This window comes from Vulpes lagopus, chromosome 9 (genome assembly GCF_018345385.1).
Source record: "Vulpes lagopus strain Blue_001 chromosome 9, ASM1834538v1, whole genome shotgun sequence".
Lineage (NCBI taxonomy): Eukaryota > Metazoa > Chordata > Mammalia > Carnivora > Canidae > Vulpes > Vulpes lagopus.
Window position 1 is genome coordinate 248,065 of NC_054832.1, and position 20,910 is coordinate 268,974.

Sequence of the window (20,910 nt, forward strand, 5' to 3'; positions counted from 1 at the left end):
TCTTCATAAATTGAGATCCATTTAAATTTCTTTCATCAATACTTTGTAGTACTTGGTGTGTATATTTTGTCAGATTTGTCACTAATGTTTATTAAGTGTTAAAGTTTACTAATATTAAACAATGTTTTTTATTATATGCAATCATTTTGTCTGTAAATAAAGGTAGTTTCATTTCTTCCTTTCTAATTCAAATTCCTTTTATTTCTTTTTTTTTTTTTTTGCCTATTGCACTACCTAGGACATTCAGTAAAATGCCTATGGAAGTACTGAGAGTGGATGTGCTTTCCTTGCTATTGATCATAGGGGGAATGCATTCAGTCTTTCACTAGTTAGTATGTGTGTAGGTTTTGTATATATGCCCTTTATCAGGTTGAGGAGTTCCCTTCTATTACTTTGCTTTGAGATTTTATTAAAAATGAATGGTGAGGGGATCCCTGGGTGGCACAGCGGTTTGGCGCCTGCCTTTGGCCCAGGGCGCGATCCTGGAGACCCGGGATCGAATCCCACATCGGGCTCCCGGTGCATGGAGCCTGCTTCTCCCTCTGTCTGTGTCTCTGCCTCTCTCTTTCTCTCTCTGTATGACTATCATAAATAAATAAAAATTAAAAAAAAAAACTAAAAAAAAAATGAATGGTGGATTTTATTAAATGTCTTTCTGCCTCTATTGTTATGATCATGTTATTTTTTCTTTTTTAGGCTTTTTAAATATGGTTGAATTTAAATTTAAAAATGTATATGGGGATCCCTGGGTGGCTCAGCGGTTTAGTGCCCACCTTTGGCCCAGGGCTTGTGATCCTGGGGTCCCGGGATCAAGTCCCACATCAGGGTCCCTGCATGGAGCCTGCTTCTCCCTCTGCCTGTGTCTCTGCCTCTCTATGTGTCTCTCTCATGAATAAATAAATAAAGTCTTTGTTAAAAAAGTATAAAAAAATAAAGTAAAATATAATGCTGTGGAAAAAAATTAATCAATGTTAATTAACTATTTGCCAACAAATAGTATAACACCCAGTGCTCATCCCGTCAAGTGCCCCCTCAATGCCCATCACCCCGTCACCCCATCCCCCCACCCAGCTCCCCTTCCACTACCCCTTGTTTGTTTCCCAGAGTTAGAGTCTCTCATGTTGTATCACCCTCTCTAATTTTTCCCACTCATTTTTCTCTCCTTTCCCCTTTAATCCCTTTCACTATTTCTTATATTCCCCGTATGAGTGAAACCATATAATTATTGTCCTTCTCCAATTGACTTACTTCACTTAGCATAATACCCTCCAGTCCATCCACGTCGAGGCAAATGGTGGGTATTTGTCGTTTCTAATGGGTGAGGAATATTCCATTGTATACATAGACTACATCTTCTTTATCCATTCATCTATTGATGGACACCAAGGGGAAAAATTTTTGTCTTTATTTTTTAAAAAAAGATTTTATTGGGGATCCCTGGGTGGTGCAGCGGTTTGGCGCCTGCCTTTGGCCCAGGGCGCGATCCTGGAGACCCGGGATCAAATCCCACATCGGGCTCCCGGTGCATGGAGCCTGCTTCTCCCTCTGCCTATGTCTCTGCCTCTCTCTTTTTCTCTCTCTGTGACTATCATAAATAAATAAAAATTTAAAAAAATTAAAAAAAAGATTTTATTTATTTATGTGAGACAGGGAAAGGTGAGCAGGGGAAAGGTCAGTGGGAGAAGCAGACTGTCCGCTGAACAGGGAGCCAGACATGGGACTTGCTCCCAGGACTCTATGAGATCATGACCTGAGCCAAAGTCAGATGCTTAACTGACTGAGCCACCCAGAGACACCCCTTGTCTTCATTTTTGAAGACTATTTTAACTAGACATAAAATGCTAGATTGATGGCTTTTTGGCTTTTGGCATTTTTGTTTTCTGTTTTTTAGTATTTTAAAGATGCTGCTCATTTTTTTCCATTGTGTGTGCCTTCTGATGAGTGTTTTCTCACTGGTTTTAAGTGATGATGAACCTAGGTGTGATTTCTTGTTTTTCTACTTGGTAATCATTGAGTTTCTTGCATCTGTAGCGTTTTAGTTTTATTGAAATTTTAGAATTTTTTAAAAGATTTTATTTATTCATGAGACACATACAGAGAGAGAGAGAGAGAGAGAGGCAGAGACACAGGCAGAGGGAAAAGCAGGCCCCATGTAGGGAGCCCGACGTGGGATTCGATCCCGGGTCTCCAGGATCACGCTAAACTGCTGAGCCACCCGGGCTGCCCAATTTTAGAATATTTTTGACCATTATCTTTTCAACTATTTATATCATCCTCTCTATTTGGGGCGAGTTCCAATGGTTTCTGTGTTAGGCTAATTGATAACCTGTTTGTTTTCTCTGTGCTTCTTCAATCAAATTCACCACCTTCCTTCCTCTCGCAGCTGGAAGTGCAGTCATTGGCTTCCAGTGACTCTGCTTGGCTCAGTGAGTTGCCCACTTGGGGCCCCTGTCCTTGCCCCATGGTCTGGGAGTGTCTCCCAGACAGAAGTAGGGAAACGGCAGGGCTCGCTCCCTGTATTAATGTATTTTTTAATACATTGTAGATAAAAGTTCATCAGTTATATGATTCGTAACAAGCACTGTACTGTTTGTTGTCCAGCAGTGACAGGAGTGTTTGCACACCCCTAGTCTAGTTTTCGGTGGCTGCAGCAGGAGGACAAACCCAGGCTGAGCCATGACTGGGGCTCTGGCTCCATTGAACAGAAGGCTGTTCCTTAAATTTTTTAGGTCGGTTTTCTGCACATGAAGTCCTTGTAGATTAAATGACGATCTGGAGGTTAAGCGTTAGTGTCTTCAGAGTCTCTAATCAATATTGGTGATTGTCACTCTGTGAGGATTTTACCTGCAGGGAGAACACAGCATGGGGGGCTGCTGTGCTTCCTTGAGGGTGCAGCTCTTTTTCATCGTCTCAGCCACTCTTTACTGCACAGCTGGCTGTCAGGCCTGGTGTTGTGTTTGTGTCTGTCACTTACTATTCTAGTTTCTTTGGTTTCCTATTAATACTTTGGCTTTAATTTCTATTTTGTTTATTGGTGATTTTTTTATTCCAGCTACAGGTGAAAACCACCTAGAGGACTTTAAAAATGTACTGGAGTCTGCCATCAGCTACTTTTTTGTTTTGTTTTAAAGATTTATTTATTTATTTGTGAGAGAGAGGGAGGGAGAGACACAGGCAGTGGGAGAAGTTGGCTGCATGCAGGGAGCCCAATGTGGGAATTGATCCCAGGACCCCGGGGTCACACCCTGGGCTTAGGGCAGACGCTCAACCACCGAGCCACCCAGGCATTCCTACCTTTTTTTTTTTTTTTTAAGATTTTTAAATTTTTTTTGAGGGATGCTAAGTCTTATTATTATTTTTGTTGTTGTTAAATTTTTATTTATTTATTTATGATAGTCACAGAGAGAGAGAGAGAGAGAGAGGCAGAGACACAGGCAGAGGGAGAAGCAGGCTCCATGCACCGAGAGCCCGACGTGGGACTCGATCCCGGGTCTCCAGGATTGCGCCCCGGGCCAAAGGCAGGCGCCAAACCGCTGCGCCACCCAGGGATCCCCTGGATGCTAAATCTTAAAAAAAAAAAAAAATCCAACTAATTTTTTTTGAAGTTCCCACTTGATTTCAAGTATGTGGCCAGGATTGAGAGTTGTTCTTTGATGTTCATAGTATACATTTATTTTCGATCCCCATCAGCCATTCACTGGCTGCCCCTCCTAGGTAGTCTTTATAACTGTTGAGTGAAACTTGTTCCAGGTTTTTTTTTTTAAGTCACAGAAATTTTTATTTGAAACAAACCAGCTGCAGCAAAGTGACACTCAGTGCACGCTGCCCAATGGGTGAGGTGGGGGAGGGGGGTACAGGTGGGCGCCAGGGGCCGGACGAGCCCAGGGTAGTGACCACAGGGGCCTGCTGACTGGGTCTCAGGCCCTTAGGGCTGGAGTGTGCAGGCCCAGGCCCAATCCGGCACAAAATATAAAAATAAACTCTGTAGTCCAGCTGTCCCTGCCTGTGTCAGTTCACTGGGAAAGGGCAGTGACTCTTCCCACCAAGACCCTGTGCTATCCGGTCCAACCACAGCAGGGGCAGCTAGTAATTGAATTTATCGTATGTTTTCCCTGCTTAGCAATGTTTTTCTCTGGCCCGTTTTGTTTCTAAAATCAATCCTTTAGTAGTTTTTACACTGAAAGTCTGTGACTGCCAAAATCTGATATATAACTTGGGTATTTCTTTGTAGATGATTATTCCCAGTTGTGATAAATCACCCCACAACTTAAGGGCCTGTAGCAATCATGTATGGTCACCTGGGGCTGGGTCACCTCCAGGCTCCCTTCCTTGTACCTGGAACCAGGCTGGAGGAGGATCAGGGACAGGTTGGAGGAGCAGCCAGGGTGAGGGAGCAGCTGGTCCTGGGGGAGCAGCTGGTGCTGAGAGCAGCCGGGGTGGGGGAGCAGCTGGTGCTAGAGGAGCAGCCGAGGCAGGGGAGCAGCAGTGCTGAGAGCAGCCTTTGCTGGCCGCCCCCGTGACCTCCAGCAGTAAACCTTCGTAGCGGGACGTGTCACTGGGCAGCTGAAGCTCCTGTGTGAGGCGTGTGGGGAAGGGTTCTGCGTGGCCCTGGGTGGTCTTGGGGGTCACTTCCTCCCTGCACCCACCGGGGAGCCGTGGGTAAGGCCGACCGAGAGGCCAGCACGTCTTCAGACCGCGGGCCCGGGCCCCGTGGGAGCTCCTGGGGTGTGGGGTCCTCGGGCCGTGAGGCTGGAGGTGGCGGGTCGGTGTCCTGTGTGCGCAGTGCCTCGTGCCTGTCGCTCCCCGGCCGCTGGTTCACCAGGCTGTCCCCGGCTCCGAGGTGCCCTTCTCTCCTGCACCCGTCGAAGTTTGAGGTTGAGTCCGGCTGCTGTTGCGGCTGGCGAGGAGCACTCCCTCCAGGCTCCCACTCGACAGCCCGAAGTTAGCACGGGACACCCTGCTCCCTCCGCCCCGAGAGGGACGCGCGATTTTCACGTTTTAAGAAGGATGAGCAGAGTGTGCTGTTGAGACAGCTGAGCCCGCTGCCACCCTGACCTGGGCACGGAGGGCTGGGGGCTGCGCCGAGGCCCCCAGGGCTGCCGAGCCTGCGTGTCGCAGAGCAGCGCAAGTGTGGCCGCCACACCACGGCGGCCGTCTCTGACCTCGGCAGGACTTGGCCCCCGCCTGGGACTGCCCTCCCCCCCGCCTGCACGGAGGGTGCGGTCGTGAGCCCCGACACCCGCCCTGCGCGCTGCGGGCTGGCCGTGACCTCGTCACGAGGTCTCGAGGGCGCCGGGCCGGCCTGCAGGTGTGGCAGCAATGACGGCCCGTGGGGACAGATGGCGACGCAGAGCTGAGCGGTGAGGGGTTGGGGTGGCCGCGGCTGCGGCCCTGGGGGCAGGGCCGTTGTCCTGGGGGTGAGGCTCACCTGCAAGGTGCACCCGTGGCGTCCTGCGTCTAGAGCCGCGCCACCAGGTGACCCACGCGCGGCCCAGCTCCGGGGAGAGTCGCGCCCGGTCCCAGGCGCCTGCTTCCGTCCTGGTCCTGGAAGTGGGACCACGCCTCGTGGGCCGCCACGTCGCGGTCTTGCTGGCGGCTTCCTTCCTTGCTCGGCGTCCTGTTGCAGTGACGCCCACATTTTGGTCGCCCGTCCCCTGCGGGGGGACCACTGGGTGTTTTAGGCTTGGGCTCTGTGAGTGCGGTTGCTGTGAGCGCTCACACGCCAGTCTTTGTACAAACGCCCTTTTTCATTTGATTTGGGCGGGGTCCTGGGGGTGCAGTTGCTGGTTGTGTAAAACATAAAACGTTTATGTTTTAGCTTTTTAAGAAACTACCGAATTGTTTTCCAAAGAGGCAGCATCGTTTTGCGTGCCCACCAGCCGTGCCCGGGAGCCCCCGCTCCTCTGCGTCCCCACCGACACTTGCTGCTGTCCACCTTCGTGGTGACAGCCGTCCTGGGGCTGTGACCTGGCATCACACTGTGGTTTTCATTTGCATCTCCCCGATGACCACTGATGCTGAGCATCTTTGCTCTCTGGCCATTCGCATATCCTCTTTGAAGAAATGTCTATTTAGATTCTTTGCTTGGTTTTTACTTGGGTTGTTTTTCTTTTTTTGAGTTTTTTAATACATTGTAGATACAAGTTCATCAGTTATATGATTTGTAAATACCTTTTTCTGTCTGTGGCTTAGTTTTTCTCTGTCCTGATGTCATTTGAAGCACGATTTTAAATTTTTTTTTTTTTTTTTTAGGGAGAGAGCATGAGCAGGAGGAGGGGCAGAGGGAGAGGCAGGCTCCCGCCTGAGCAGGGAGCCCGATGGGGGGGCTCCATCCCTGGACCCCGGGATCATGACCTGAGCCGAAGGCAGACGTGTCACCGACAGGCCCCCACCCCCCCGGGCGCCCCACAGTTTTGAATTTTGATAAAGTCCACTTTACCAATTTTCTCTTCTGTCATATGCGTTTTGAGCATCGCATCTAAAAAGGTCTTGGTCCTTCAGCAGGGTTAGTGCCAGGCAGCGGCTGGGAAGTCGTGGCGCCTGCGGAGTGGTGGGGACACGGGTGAGGGCTTTGGGATCCCGGGAAGTGAAGGAATGGGAGACGAGGGTCGCGGCACATGTGGGGAATGCATTGGCCAGGACCAAGGGGCAGGCTCTCTAAGTTGCAGTTTTGAATTTGGGGTTATTAGGACCTGACTGAAATCCGAAAGGGAGGGTGATGGAGGGGGAGATGGGAGTGAATAGGGCACGACTCCCCGGGGAGCAGCGGTTGCCTCCTGGTTTTCTGACTCCAGGTCTGTGGCGTGCAGGGCGCTGAGGTCCCTGTGGGAGTGGGGGTGTGGGCGAGCGTGTGGAGGGACCCAGTGTTGATGTTGTGATTTATAATCAATGAGAGTTTGGTCTCCATAGGGTTCTGACTTAGTTCCCAAAACCCTCGGAATCTCCTAAGTATCTTTTGTTACATGTTTGGTTTTTTTGTCTTCAGTTCCTGAAATTGCCTCAGAACCATCATAGTGAAGTGGGCGTCTTGGGTTACGGAGGTGACTTTTGGACAGCGCCTGAAGGTGGGGGCTGATGGCCAGGGACCCGAGCCTGGGACTAGACCGTGGGAAGCTTCATTCCTACCCCCTGACCTCCGGGGAGGAGAGAGGGGCTGCAGATGATGGCGTCGCCAGTGGCCAGTGACTTCATCAGTCAAGCCTGCTACCGATGCCTCATTAAAGACACAAAAGGACAGGCTTTGGAGAGCTTCTGAGTTGGTGTGCGCAGAGGCATCTGGGTGCTCTAGGCGGCACACCCCAGACGCCAGGGGGACAGAAGCTCCTTTGTTTGGGGCCTTAGCCTGTGGATCTCTTCATCTGGCTGTTGATTCATATCCTTTCATATCCTTTGTAATAAACTGGTAACCTAGTGAGTAAACTGGTTTCCCGCGTTCTGTGAGCCATTCTAGCAAATTAATGGCAGCTGAGGAGTGGGTCATGGGAGCCTCCAATTTATAGCCAGTTGGTCAGAAGCACCAGTGACAACCAGCACTTGCACCTGGCGTCTGAAATGGGCACAGTCTTGTGGGACTGGGCCCTCAACCTGTGGGATCTAATGCCTCCTCCAGGTTGACGCAGTCAGAACTGAGTCAGATTCGTGGGGCTGGTTTCTGAGAGGTGGAGAGCTGCTTGGTTGTCTGAGAGGGCAAGGGCGTTGGGCGCCGTGGGCATCCCAGGGACGTGTGGGGGCCTCTGCTCTCCGGCTCCAGGCGCATCCTGGGCACAGCCAGCCCCCTCCCTGCCTGCGGGGACCTCGTTGGATCCCTGAAGAGCCAGCCTCTGTTTGCGGCCAGAGCTTGGTTCCTGGGTTCATCTCCTAAATAGACTTTTCCAAACACCCTTTGGGAGGAAAAAGCAAAGGCGGTGTTTAAGGGGAAGGTGAGTGGAGTGGGGTTGGGCACTGCTGGGTAGGCAGCAGTGAGGTCAGGAAGGTGCGTGACAGTCAGTAGGGACAGTTGGCTGTGCCTGTGAAGCAGGTAGAGGAACGGGATGGGTGTCTGCACGGGTTGGGGCGTTTGTTCCTGTGAGGGCCAGGCAAGCATGGAGGCCACATGGTGTCCCCTCCTGGAAAGTGCCTTTGATGTGTTCATGGGTGTCACCTCTTGTCTCTGCTGCCTGGAGGCCTGCGGATCACCACTTAGGGACCCCCGTGCCACGGACTAGCGCCGAGAGCTGGATGGGGTGTGGCCGTTCCACCTGCGGTCCTGTGACTAGGACCTCTCAGACACCACCTCCCACATCACCTCTGTGAGAACTGGTGCCCAAGGAGACCCAGAGATCAAGGACCCCTACGCAGAGGCCTCTTGAGGTGCCCACGCACATGGGGATCTAGTTTCTGAGCTGGTGAAGAGGGGCAGCTCCAAAACCATGCATCTCTCTCTCTCTCTCTCTCTCTCTCTCTTTTTTAAAATTATTTATTTATTTATGATAGTCATACAGAGCGAGAGAGAGAGAGAAAGGCAGAGACATAGGCAGAGGGAGAAGCAGGCTCCATGCACAGGGAGCCCGATGTGGGATTCGATCCCAGGTCTCCAGGATCGCGCCCTGGGCCAAAGGCAGGCGCCAAGCCGCTGCGCCACCCAGGGATCCCTCTCTCTCTCTCTTTTTATTTTTTTTATTTATTTTTTTTTTTTAAATTTTTTTTTTTAAATTTTATTTATTTATGATAGTCATACAGAGAGAAAGAGAGAGGCAGAGACACAGGCGGAGGGAGAAGCAGGCTCCATGCGCCGGGAGCCTGATGTGGGACTCGATCCCGGGTCTCCAGGATCGCGCCCTGGGCCAAAGGCAGGCGCCAAGCCGCTGCGCCACCCAGGGATCCCTCTCTCTCTCTCTTTTTAAAGAGTTTATTTATTTGAGAGAGAAAGAGAGAGAGAGAGAGAGAGAGAGGGAGAAGGAACACACCTAGAGGGAGGGGCAGAGGGAGAGGGAGATGTGGGCCCCCATCCCAGGACGGACTCCGAGACCACGACCTGAGCCAAAGGTAGATGCTCAGCTGAGCCACCCAGGTGCCCTGCATCTAACTTTTAAACTTAAATGTAGGTACAGGGGATCCCTGGGTGGCTCAGTGGTTTAGTGCCTGCCTTTGGCCCAGGGCGTGACCCTGGGGTCCCGGGATCGAGTCCCACGTCGGGCTCCCTGCATGGAGCCTGCTTCTCCCTCTGCCTGTGTCTCTGCCTCTCTCTCTCTTTGTGTCTCTCATGAATAAATAAAGTCTTTTTGAAAAAAAAAAATAATGTAGGTACGCCTTGTTTTTTTTTATTTTTATTTTATTTTTTTAAGATTTTATTTATTCATGAAAGACACAGAGAGGCAGAGACACAGGCAGAGGGAGAAGCAGGCTCCATGCAGGGAGCCTGACGTGGGACTCTATCCCAGGTCTCCAGGATCACACCCTGGGCTGCAAGAGGCGCTAAACCGCTGCGCCACCTGGGCTGCCCTGTTATTATACTTGTTAAAGTGATCTGTGATTAAAAAAAAAAAGTGATCTGCGATAGTGAAAACTCAGGTGATAGCATTTTTTAGCAATAAAGCATTTTTAAAATCAAGTTATGTACATTTCTTTAGACATAATGCTACTGCACACTTCACAGATGACCGAATAGTATAAACGTGACTTTTATATGCATTAGGAAACAAAAAATTCATTTGACTGACTTTCTTGTGATACTTGCTGTGTGGTGGTGGTCTGGAACCCAACCTGTAATATCTGTGAGGTATGCCTATAATATCTTATTAAAAGAATTGTGTTTTGAATTTTTGTACTTATTGGAATGAATACAAAGATTACAGAAATTTAAAAATGTACTTAAATGTGAATTTTACCTTTATAGATAAAAAAAAATAGAATAATGCTAATATAGATGAAGAATGAGATGGTGTCCCATTGTATTCTGTGCACTAAAGTCTGATGAAGTCAAAACCAGAACAGAACACTAGCAAGGGGGCACCTGGGTGGCTCAGCGGTTGAGCGTCTGCCTTCAGCCCAGGGCATGATCCTGGGGTCCGGGCATCGAGTCCCATGTCGGGCTCCCTGTATGGAGCCTGCTTCTCCTCCTGCCTGTGTCTCTGCCTCTCTCTGTGTGTCTCATGAATAAATAAATAAAATCTTAAAAAAAACAAACCCACAATACTAGGGAGATACTGATCAACAATAGTGAAATCAAGTTTCACTAAATTTTTTATAAAATTTTGTGAGCTGTTTATCTGCCTCAGTAGGCACTTACCAAGAAAACACTGTTCTTTCCTGTAATACATGTTGCTAAATTGTATTGAAATGTTGCTTTTTAATTTTTCCATGAAAACTGCCTTCTCTCAATCACCTTCTGTATGAAACTGAGCAGGGCCACAGGCAGAAAAACAAGTAAGTAGCTTGTTTGAACTCGTCTGAGTTTAGCAAATCCTTGGTATCAAAGAACCTCTAATAGGGCATGGATTTTTTTTTCTTTTTCTTTTAAAATTTTATTTATTCATGAGGTACAGAGAGAGGGAGAGAGAGGCAGAGACATAGGCAGAGGGAGAAGCAGGTTCCGTGTAGGGAGCCCGACGTGGGACTCGATCCCGGGACCCCAGGATCATGCCCCAGGCCGAAGGCAGGCACCAAACCGCTGAGCCACCCGGGAATCCCCAGGGCATGGATTTCTTGAATCTTCTTCTTCTTCTTCTTTTTTTTTTTTTTTTTAAGATTTTATTTATTTATTCACAATAGATATATATATATAGAGAGAGAAGCAGAGACACAGGCAGAGGGAGAAGCAGGCCCCAAGCCAGGAGCCCGACGCGGGACTCGATCCTGGGACCCCAGAATCGTGTCCTGGGCCAAAGGCAGGCGCCAAACTGCTGAGCCACCCAGGGATCCCTGATTTCTTGAATCTTCTTTTAGCAGAGATGGTTTTCAGTATTTTTACATAACACTTATATTCTACACAGAGCAAGTAGTCAGGTATTTTTCAAGTAACACTGGTAACCTGTCTTGAAAATCAGACATTCCGCATGAAAACACTGATTTTTTTTCATCATATTTATTGGGAAAAAGCAATTCATTATGTCAGCCAACCAGTTTCCTAAAACATAATTAAGACGCTGGCAAAAAGACCCTTCTACAAGAAGTAGGCTGTTACGTTAGGCTGTCAGACGTGGTTCCCTGACCTCCAGACGACTGGTGGACGGTGTTGCTGCTGCCTCTCCTTGCGGAGGCACCCAGAGGCTACATGGTGCACTCCCACTTGACACTTGGCATACTTTCAGTGTGTATGTGCAATTAGGTCTTCCAGTTGGATTTGAAATGCAGCTTAAAGTGTTTTCCTGCAAGCTGTTTTGAGGAAAAGGTTGATTTGGTTTTCTGATATAAATACAAGTTTACACCTATAACCATTAACTGAAATACATATTGAACGAATAATGTGATTTGTGAACTTTTAAACTATCAAAAACTTGGGGTGCCTGGGTGGCTCAGTTGGTTAAGTATCTGCCTTTGGTCATGATCCTGGGGTCCTGGGATCAAGTCCCGCCTCAGGTTCTCTGCTCCATGGGGAGTCTGCTTCTCCCTCTCCCTCTGTGCTCTCTTGTCCATGCTCGCTCTCTCAAATAAATAGGATCTTAAACAAAAAAACCCTATCAAAAACCAAAAGACATGCTACCAAGAAACATTAAGCAGGAAGATGTCCTTGGGGTACGCCTGTGTTTGTGACATGATTAATGTTAATAGACAATGAGGTTAAGAAGTTATTTCCTTTGTATTTGAAATAATACATATGGCGGAAATAACATTTTGAATTAATTAAAAATTATTTCTAGAGTCCAATTCCAGTGTTTTATGCTGAAGTTAGTTTTGCTGGTTTTTTTTTGTTTGTTTGTTTCTAAGGGAGAGAGAATGAGAGTGGACAGGAACGGGTGGAGGGAGGGCAGGGAGGGGGGGATCCTGGCTCCCCAGTCGGTGCAGAGCCCGAGGCAGGGCTCAGTCTCTCAAGCCTGAGATCATGACCTGACCCGAAACCAAGCATTGGACTCTCAACCGACTGAGCCCCACTGGTGCCCCGAAGCATGGTGGCTTTCTGGTAGTGATGGCAGATTGGACACAAAGGTACAGTTTCACTCTCTCCCAGACACCTGCTGACTGCACAGTAAAGTGATGTTTTAAAACGTCAGACTTGGGGATCCCTGGGTGGCGCAGCGGTTTGGCGCCTGCCTTTGGCCCAGGGCGCGATCCTAGAGACCCGGGATCGAATCCCACGTCGGGCTCCCGGTGCATGGAGCCTGCTTCTCCCTCTGCCTGTGTCTCTGCCTCTCTCTCTCTCTCTGTGACTATCATAAATAAAAAAATAAAAATAAAAAAAAAAATAAAACGTCAGACTTTGAAGGATGGTTAAAGTGAGAGAGGAGACAATAGTGGTGAAGTTTTGGAATCTGGGGAGCAGATGGATCAGTCCTAATTCACTTGGTAGATATGGGAAAGCCGGACTGTGTTGGCAGTGAAGAAAGCTGAGAACTAATCGCATTGGCACCACAGAATCCTCAGAAAGCTCAAAATTCAGGGGCTCCAGGGGGCTTTAAGGAAGAGAGAATCATAAAGAGAAAGCAAGAGGCTAACCCGAAAGATCAGGAGGGTATGAGAGGGACCAAATAGACTTTCTAAATAAACGTTTGAAATTAAAAAAAACAACAACAACAAGACAGGCTATTAGATTATACACAAAGAGAGACTTTGTGGAAAAACTGAAAGGAGTTAAGAACTCAGCAAAGGGTTGATCAGATGGAAAATAGGATGGAGAAGGTGATGGAGAAGAGGTCGAGGACAGAAGGCAGAAGTTTAAGGTGTATTTACTTTCAGTCCAGAAGGGAAAATAGAAGGGAGGAGAGGCGATATGTGAAGAGCTGTTGGCTAAGAAATATTCTGGAATTAATAAAAGATAGGATGATGGAAATGTAGTTTATTTCAAACAGAAGAGTGTCCATATTGAGACACATCATAGTGATGCTCCAAAACACTGAAGATCCAGAGAGGAGTTTATTTTATGTTTCAGCGAAGGGAGGGACAGAGGGAGAGGGGGAGAAATCCTCAAGCAGACTCTGCACTGAGTGCAGAGCCAAAAGTGGGGCTTGATCCCAGAACCCTAAATCCTGGCCTGAGCCCCTCAGGGGCACCTAAGAGAAGATTATTTTATTTTATTTTATTATTTTATTTTATTTATTTTTTATTTTATTTTATTTATTTTTTTTATTTATAGACACAGCTAGAGAGAGAGAAGCAGAGACACAGGCAGAGGGAGAAGCAGGCTCCATGCAGGGAGCCCGACTGGTACTCGATCCCGGGTCTCCAGGATCACACCCTGGGCTGCAGGCGGCGCTAAACCGCTGCGCCACTGGGGCTGCCCCAAGAGAAGATTTTTTTTTTTTAATTTTTATTTATTTATGATAGTCACAGAGAGAGAGAGAGAGAGAGAGAGAGAGAGAGAGGCAGAGACACAGGCGGAGGGAGAAGGCAGGCTCCATGCACCGGGAACCTGATGTGGGATTCGATCCGGGGTCTCCAGGATCGCGCCCTGGGCTGCAGGCGGCGCTAAACCACTGCGCCACCGCGGCTGCCCCAAGAGAAGATTTTAATAGCAACCAGAAGTAGGGTGCCTGGTGGGCTCAATCAGGGGAGCTCGTGACTTTTGATCTTGGGCTTGTGAGTTTGTTTAAAAATAAAATCTTTTAAAAAATAAAGCACCTGGGTGCACTCTCGCTGTTTATCTCTAATAAGTCTTAAAATACTTTTTAAAAAGCAAGCAGTAAGAGAAAGGCCACCCAGAGTAATGGCAACAAAAGTCGTGGATGCCGTCTCTACAGGAAGGAGGGAAGGCAGAGGCAGTGGAGGAGGTCTGAGATGCTGAGAGAAGCAGCCGGCAGCCTAGACCTGGAGTCCAGCAAGATTATCTTTTTTTTTTTTTTTTTTTTAATTTATTCATGAGAGACAGACACTTAGAGAGAGAGAGGCAGAGACATAGGCAGAGGGAGAAGCAGGCTCCATGCAAGGAGCCCGATGCGGGACTCGATCCTGGGACCTCGGGGTCACGCCCTGGGCTGAAGGTGGCCCTGAACCACTGAGCCACCTGGGCTGCCCGATTGTCTTTTAAAAACAAAGGTGAAATGAGGACTTTTTCAGATAAACCAAAATAGTGTGTTTATTATCCGCAGAACTTCATTAAAGATATTCCTAAAAGATCTACTGTAAGAAGGAAGAAAATGATTTTATTATTTTTTAAGGTGTTATTTATTTGAGAGAGCGCATATAATCAGATGGAGGGTCAGAAGTGGATGGAGAGACTCCTCCAGCAGATTCTGTGCCCAGTGCAGAGCCCGACCCGGGGCTGCGTCTTACCACCCTGAGATCATGACCTGAGCCAAAATCAAGAGGCCCATACTCACCTGACTGCACCCCCCGGGCGCCCCAGAAAAATGATTTTAAAAGAAAAGAATGAGATGTGATAAGGTCTCCCTTAACAAGCGATGACCTTGTTGAATCGATGACCTTATTGAATGAAATAACGGCCGTTTGTAAGGTTCAGAAACGGAGACCGAGCCACAGCATAGGTTGCAAGATGAAGCTGGAAAACTCTCAGAAAGGAGAACAAAGAGCTGGAAAAGAGGAGAGAAGAATATTTGAAGGGCCAGCCTGGGAAGTCCAGCATGTGGGTAATAGAAGTTCCAGAGATGGGAGAGAGGAAGCACCGATGACAGTTACCAAGGTCATAGAAGAAAACTGCACAGCCGCCAGGCGTGCGGAACAGGCGTGAAATCAGACCCATCACCTTGAAATCCTAGAACACGGAGGACAGACAGAAGACTCTGGGCTCTCAGAGAGAGAGAGAGAAATAGGTCAGTTCATGAATCAAGAATCAGGAGGACTTTGGACTTTTTTTTTTTTTTTTAAGATTTCATTTATTTGAGAGAGAGAGCGAGCGAGAGCATGAGCCAGGGGAGGGGCAGAGGGAGAGGGAGAAGCAGCAGCCCCGCTGAACAGGGAGCCCCACCAGCATTCGATCCCAGGACCCTGAGATCATGACCTGAGCCGAAGGCAGACGCTCCACCGACTGAGCCACCTGGCGCCCGACTTTGGACTTCTTAGTAGCATTTCTGGAACTCAGAGGTTCATGAGGCACTGCCAAAAATTGTGATGGAAGGCAATTTCCAGTGTACTTTTTACCCATTGAAACTGTCAGAAGCCTTAGAATTTGCCCCATCCTTCCTTTTCTGGCAATGACTGAGACCTTCTTTACCAAAACAAGGTAGTAAGTGGGAGAGCTAGTTCCTGGGGTGTGGAGTAGCGTTGTGATGTGTGACAGCTTGTCCTCCAAACCGTGTGCATGGTGGTTGGGTGAAAGAGGGCGGTGCAGAGGGCGGGCAGGGGACACGCACCTGTGTCGCGCAGGGAAGTACGGCTGAGACCGGGGCCCCGACGCTGCCCTTGCAGCCTCCTGCAGTCTCTGATGTAGTTGCCTCCCTGCCATCCGGGAGCCTCCAGATCATCTGCGTCGTGTGGGGACACGAGGAGCCAGCTGGTGGGAGCCGGGCCCGGGCTGCAGCCCCCTCCTCCTTCACGCTCTGTTTTCTGCCTCACGTGCCCCTGCCCCCACCGCTGCAGTGAGCCGGGCCCGCGTAATCTGGCTGCGGGTTCTCCCTGTTTCCTTCACGTTCCCGAGCCCTTTCACGTGCTGTTGCTAATTCTCCACTATAATCGTCGGGTGTTTAGCAGTTTGGGGCTGGCACAGCAGGGGTGGGAAGCCAGGAGGAACTGAAGATTTCTGATAAGCAACCGGATGCCAGGAGAGGTGGGAGAGAGGAATCAGGGGTGGTGCTGTGGGTGCTGAGTGAGACGGGACAGGGTGGGTGGGAGGTGGACATGGGGGTGAGAGGCTTTCTGGAGGGGCTGGGGTACTCGGATCTCCCTAGAGGCACAGGCCGCCTAACAGGTTGGAAAACTTAGCCTAGCACATTCCAGCAGGTGGGACAGTGACGGTGGTCGGTGGGCCTGTCCTTGCCGTTCCTGGAGAGGCTGCGAGTGGCCGTGGGGCTGTGGCCCGTGGGGTGTCCGCGGGGCTCTCGGCACCTGCCCCTCAGCGGTGTCGCGCCCGCTTCCTGGCCCCGGCCCCGCGTGTGCGCCATGTGCTCCCGGCTCCTCCCGGGGGTCCCGTCGGTTCTGGGGGGGTTCTCGGCTGTCATGCTTCCGCCCCTTGCGCAGCCCTAGCAGGGCCGTGGTGTCCCTCCCACGCGGCTGTCCCCAAGCTGCCCGGGCCCTGGCTGGGCTTCTGCGCCGCCCTTCCTCCCAGGCCCGGGCTCTTTCTGCCGCGTCCCCCCATCAAACTGGCTGCGGGGAGGTTTTCTATTTTCCGGTCCTCCAACCTGCCCTTGACCCCTTCCTTCGATTCCATTTCTTTTTTTTTTTTTTTTTAATTTTTATTTATTTATGTATTATAGTCACAGAGAGAGAGAGAGAGGCAGACACAGGCAGAGGGAGAAGCAGGCTCCATGCACCGGGAGCCCGACGTGGGATTCGATCCCGGGTCTCCAGGATTGCGCCCTGGGACAAAGGCAGGCGCTAAACCACTGCGCCACCCAGGGATCCCCTTCGATTCCATTTCTTTGGGGAAATTCTGAGTCTTGCCGTCTGTGTCCCTGAGTCCATCGGTCACGGCTGCCTGGACGGGGCGGCTCCTGCGCGCCTCCAGCCGTGGCCTGGGCTCTGGCACCCAGCACGCACAGTCGGTCGAGCATCCCCCTCCCGGCTTTGGCTCAGGGCGTGATCTCGGGGCCGCGAGCTCGTCCCTTGTCGGTGGAGGGGACCAGCCTCTGAACGCCGGGCACTCATGACTCCCCTCACTGGAAACCCTCAGGACGGGGTCCGGCCTCTGTCAGCGTGGAGGAGCTGCGTGGCCCCCTGTGCAGACGGAGGCACGGGTCGTCACTGCGGACGCGTCCCCGGCAGGTGCTGCAGGCTGGTGTCCTGGCGCGGTCCCCGCGGCGGCCGTCCCTGCTATTGCCGGGACTGGACGGAGAGGAGCCGCCGTGGGGCACCGCCAGGGAGGCACTTCTCAGGCTTGGCTGCGGTCTCCTGCAAGGGGTTCCCGGCCAGGCAGCCCTGCCCCTCGGCCCGGCCCGCTGCGCCGTCCCTCGCGGGCGCCCCGGGTACATGGCCGTGCAGGCCGTGGGCAGGCGTGTGCGGCTCAAGTCCCGTTTCCTGGTTACGGCCTTTTCCCAGTGTTTTTCTATCCTGCGTTCTGTTGAGATTAAAAGTTGCCATTTTATTTTTGTCTGGTGTTTGACTAACGTTGTGTCGCGCCCTCAACTGTGAATCCTAACAAGGGGTCGGAGGCGGCTCAGCACCTCTGGGGCCCGAGGACTCCTCTCCACGTCAGCTGTCGTGGTGTTGACAGTGTCCCTCGTCACTTTGGAGACGCCTCAGCTGGCGGCCCGTGTCTGCAGGTGTTCCCCCTGGGGATGGTCCCTGCAGCTAAGGCTCGCAGCTCGGTGGGCGGGAGGCCGGCTCTGGATTCTGTGTCTGCAAAGGGCTTGATTTTACTCCCATTTCTGAGGTGTGACGTTGCTGGCCTGGAACTTCACGCTGCTCGTGATCCCCTCGGGCCCATGGGGAGCCTGCCCGTTGCACAGACGCGGGCCCGCGGCAGCCGCCGCAGGACACCCCGTTTCCCCAGTGAATCACCTCTTTGCTGGGCTCCGTTCAGCTGCGTGGGTTTATCTGTTCACGGCAATCGGCAGACTTGGCGGCGGCGGTGGGAATGTCTGCTGGCCTTTCCGCCGTGGGGAGAGGCGGCAGCTGATGTCCTAGAACACAGGCTCCCAGAGCGCGAGTGGGGGCAGCAGCTGGCCCGGGCCCCGCACGGGGGGACAGTGCCTGCTTGCCCCCGAGAGCGGCTGGTGCCCGTGCCCGGGGTGCAGGCCGGGGCCGGCAGGCCCGCCTCCTGGGAGGTTTTCTGTCTGGACGCAGCGAGAACCGGGAGTGCGGATGGGCTCCGTGTCCCCGGGCCGAGGGCGCCCAGAGGCTGTGGCTGTGTGGCTGCCTGCAGTCACCGCCCCCGCCGGGACGGGCGTGGACGTCATTCCGGGCGGGCTTGGTGGGGGGCCGGGGGCTTGGAGCTTGTGCCTGGCGAGCGGGGAGAAGCATGCGGGTGCGGCCCTGGCCTGCGGACGCCGTGGTGGCCGTGGACGCCGGGTGGGGGTGCCGGGCGCGGAGTGACGCGTGTTGCTGGGCACCAGGAGCAGATTGCAGCTTCCTGGGGCTCATTCTCCCAACAGCCCCCGTCAGGAGCCGGCACAGAGCGTCTTCTGTTCCGGGGCTGGTGTAGGAAGTTGGAATCAAGAGCCTCGTCGCCCACTCGTGCCCGGAACTTCCTGCAGCGTGGGGTGGAAAGGAGCGAGCAGCTGCCCCTGGGCGGGGGGGTGCGGCTGGAGGCCCAAGGCCACTGGCTGCCCCACCAGGCTGCAGGTCGGCTCCTGAAGGGGCGGGCAGGACAGCCACGCCACATGGGGTGAGGGTCCACGGGGGTGGACGTGCATGCAGCTGCCAGATCTTGGCCAAGGACTCCTGGGGTCGCCACATGCTCCCCGTCTGCGCTGTGCTGTGCTCTCCTGGAGGTGAGGCTGCGAGGCCCTGAGTGGGAGCAGGACCCGGCAGTCCAGGCCACACGGGCCTTGCTGGCACCCTCCCTGAGCGCCAGGCACCATTCTCCCCACGGGTGCACCTCGCCCTGGGGAGCGTGTCACCCTGGCTGCGACCTGGCCCGGCGGGCTCCCGGACCTGCAGAGCCTGGGGCGGCCGTCTGCCGAGGGGAGGAGAGCAGCTGTCCGTCCGCACGGCCCTGGGTGCTGCGTGCGGGAGGCGCGGGGGCCTTGCCGAGGTAAGGGACCTGCAGGGCTGGGGGCGTCTCGGGTCAGGTGCAGGGCGCTCACACGCCGGCCTAGGACAGCGCCCCGAACTGCGGCCTCCCCTTACGTGCTCCTGAGAACAGTCCCAGGGTGCACGTCTCTGGTGAGGCGCCCTGCCCAGCCAGCCCTGGAGGGAGGAGCAGGCCCGGAGGGGCTGGGCTCGGCTGCTCCCCCAGGTGCACCGGGAGTCCTGCGCCTCGCAGATGGGGGGAGGCTCCCCAGGAAGCAGCGGGATCTGCAGAGGTACAGGTGTCAGGACTTTCTGAGGAATGTTGCCAGAACCACAAATAGAAACAAAAACATTCCGTTCTGCAGAAGGTACTATTTTAAAAATCTGTGCAGATGACAAAAGCAGGGCGTAAAAGTAGAGAAATGAACGAAAGCAGGTGGAGAGACAACCCGCGTGCGAAGGCGTTTGGAGACCGCCCGGTGCGGGGCCGAGGCCTCTCCAGGCTGGGACCGGGCGCCACGGAGCCCACGCCACGCAGACGTATTTCCAGGCATCTGCAGCATTTGTGGGTTATTTTCCCCACATCTGCTCTGTTGCTCGGGTCTGTAGCCCGAGGTGAGCCCAGCCTCCTGAGGTCGACCTGCTGGTGGGCAGCATGTGTCCTGGGTGCCACCTCACCGAGCTCACTGACCTCACCAACGCCCTAGAGGAGGGAGGGGAGGCACCTGCGAGAGGCTCCGGCCAGGGCGCTTCCCATGCTCCTCTGCCTTTCACACTCTGAAGCCGTATTTTCACTCAAAAGTAGACTTCTGCTACGAAGTGAGTCCGTTCATTTCTTGTTTGTTGACTCGCGAAGCGGCGCGGGAGGCGCTGGGGACCAGTAGTGAGCGGAGGGCCTCGTGCTGGCTCTGGCGTATTTTTTTTTAAGTGGGCGCCACGCCCAGCAGAGCCCAGCACGGGGCCTGAACGCGGGGCCCTGAGGTCGACACCCGAGCTGAGGTCAGGAGTGGACCCCCTGAGCCACTTAGGGGCCCCCCAGTTTAGTGTATTTTTAAACAACTGAGATTTAAGTAATAAAAACATGTCCATCCCCCATCGGGCTGCCGTCCCAGACTCACTGATGCCGCCGGGGTGAGCCCCGGGTGGAGCCTCCCAGCCTGGGGACCCTGGGAGGGTGACCGCAGGCCCTGAGCTGCGCCCATTGGTCACAAAGCCCTCCTCCAGCTGTCCTCGCCCTCTCAGACCCAGTAGGGTCACCCGTGCTCGTGGAGGGTGTGGGGAATGAGTGGGGACCCAGGCAGTTCTGGTCGCAGGGCCACTTCTCTGTTCTGACCACTGGCTCGTGAACGTGTGATGCGTACTTTGTTCTCTGTAAATGGTCCCAGGGGCCACGATGCAGTCTTGCTGGTGAGACCAGCCCTGGATGAGGGGGACCCGGTGAGGGCCGCAGGGATTGGGGGGGGCTGTGCGGCCAGCTCCTCCCATGGCAAGGCGGGGGTCAGGCGTGTTCCCAGGGCCGCCGTCCAAGTACTGGGCCAACAGCACCCCCCTCAGAGACTCCCTCTGTGTTGCAACCAAGTGGCTCCAAACAAGTGTCCTTTCTGTGTGGGGCGCGGCCTGACATCCTTTCCCAGAAAAGTTTGAAGAGCTGGTCCTGACCCACAAGTTGATGCCATGACTGGCAGGTCGGGTCACGGTTTTTTAACTGTGACAGTGTGGCCCCTTCTTTGGCGGGGGGTCGATGAGAAGAGCCGTGCGGGAGGCGCGAGCGGGAAATGCCAGCCTGTCCTGGTCACTGAGTGTGGAGAATGGGCCATTGTGCCTCCAGCTCAGAGCCAGGCTTTCAGAACATGAAACTGAGATGCCCGCATTGTTCAGAACTTGGAAAACTTATTAAAAACAGCATTGAGAGTGGCACTTGGGCCTTCTGGACACGGTGGCTGACTCAAGGCTTGTTTATTCTACTTCCCTCCCTGAAACTCTCTGAAATGGACA

At 52.6% G+C, this 20,910-nt stretch overlaps 1 protein-coding gene across 4 annotated transcripts in view; it reads left to right on the plus strand.

Annotated features, from left to right (window-relative positions):
• ARHGAP39 (Rho GTPase activating protein 39) overlaps window positions 1-20,910 on the plus strand; it is a 91,917-nt gene that overhangs the window by 15,174 nt on the left and 55,833 nt on the right. For 3 of the 4 annotated variants that reach the window (XM_041768719.1, XM_041768722.1, XM_041768724.1), the window contains exon 1: window positions 18,847-18,937. The exons of the other annotated variant lie outside the window; for it this stretch is intronic. The gene's annotated coding sequence lies outside the window, so the exon portion shown is untranslated. Of the gene's footprint in view, window positions 1-18,846; window positions 18,938-20,910 lie in introns of those variants that run through there. 4 annotated transcript variants of the gene reach the window in all.